The sequence below is a fragment of the Octodon degus genome, unplaced genomic scaffold, assembly GCF_000260255.1.
Source record: "Octodon degus isolate 3935 unplaced genomic scaffold, OctDeg1.0 scaffold00001, whole genome shotgun sequence".
Taxonomy (NCBI): Eukaryota; Metazoa; Chordata; class Mammalia; order Rodentia; family Octodontidae; genus Octodon; species Octodon degus.
Genome location: NW_004524577.1, coordinates 14381522 through 14382651, shown reverse-complemented (window position 1 = coordinate 14382651; position 1130 = coordinate 14381522).

Sequence of the window (1130 nt, the reverse complement as noted above, 5' to 3'; positions counted from 1 at the left end):
GGGTCAGAGGATAATTTTTTTTTTATCAAACTAGATGTGGTTCCATGTTTTAAAAGCCCCCCTACTTCCTGGGCTAGCCTTTCAGTTCTCTCCTGTGTGAGAGCTGACTGGGGCCCTGAGCCCAGTAGTACAAGGCTTTTTAAATTCCAATCTGGCTGATCTGGTTCCTATTCTGAGCGACCCATAACAGTGCCCTGTCTGTTCTTTGATCTTGCACCTGGGATGTTATTGGCTTGCACTTTGTGAACTTAGAGTTTGGTGAATTCTGGAAGGTAACTGAGATAGTAGTTTGCAATCATAAAATTAGTAACACACATTCTTTATCCTGCGCTTAGCCCTCAATAAATGTGAGAAGTTTTAGTGGCTCGCTTTGAAAGGGACTAAGCTCAGTGAGACCTCTGAGGCTATATCAATCCAGTCTTCGCTTTGTTTCTTTCAGCTCTGACTGATAACATACAACACAAGTGCTCTACCACCGAGCTACATCCCCAGTCTCTAGGTGAGTACGGGAAAGAGACTTGTCTATGTATGTGGGCAGGATGGTTTGGACAACTGTACTGTGCATTTCTGCTGGTCTATGGAAAGAAGCAGTTAATGCTTTCATTTGTTTTATCTCCTGTTTCTAATTGTTTGCAATTTTTCTCTTCTTAATTTCCCATACATTTCTTCCTTTTTTTTCTTCTTCCAATTTCACATGCATATACCTGATAATATGAATAACTGATTGGAAGACAACGCTATGTACTACAACAAATACTGTGAAATTCTTAGTACTTTATTAAGTGAAATTCTACATCACTTGTAATTTTTGTTTTAATTCTAATTTGCACTCTCTTTAAAAAATGAAAAACACAATTAAAAATTTGAACACTGAATGTGTGAATCTTAAGATATTCATTACCTGCATTACATTTTTTTTTCTTTATAGAAGGGCAAGTTTGGGGGCAAACATTTCATTGAATGTAAATTAATTTGATTTTCTTGCTAGTTACTGAGACTTATAAGACCTTATAACATCTGTAGGCACAAGTTGGGCTGATCACAGCTATCCAGCATCACCTGCTTGTTTCCCTTGGCTCAGGAGCCATGCTCCTGAAAACCCTGTCATCTTATATATAAAAACAATGTTT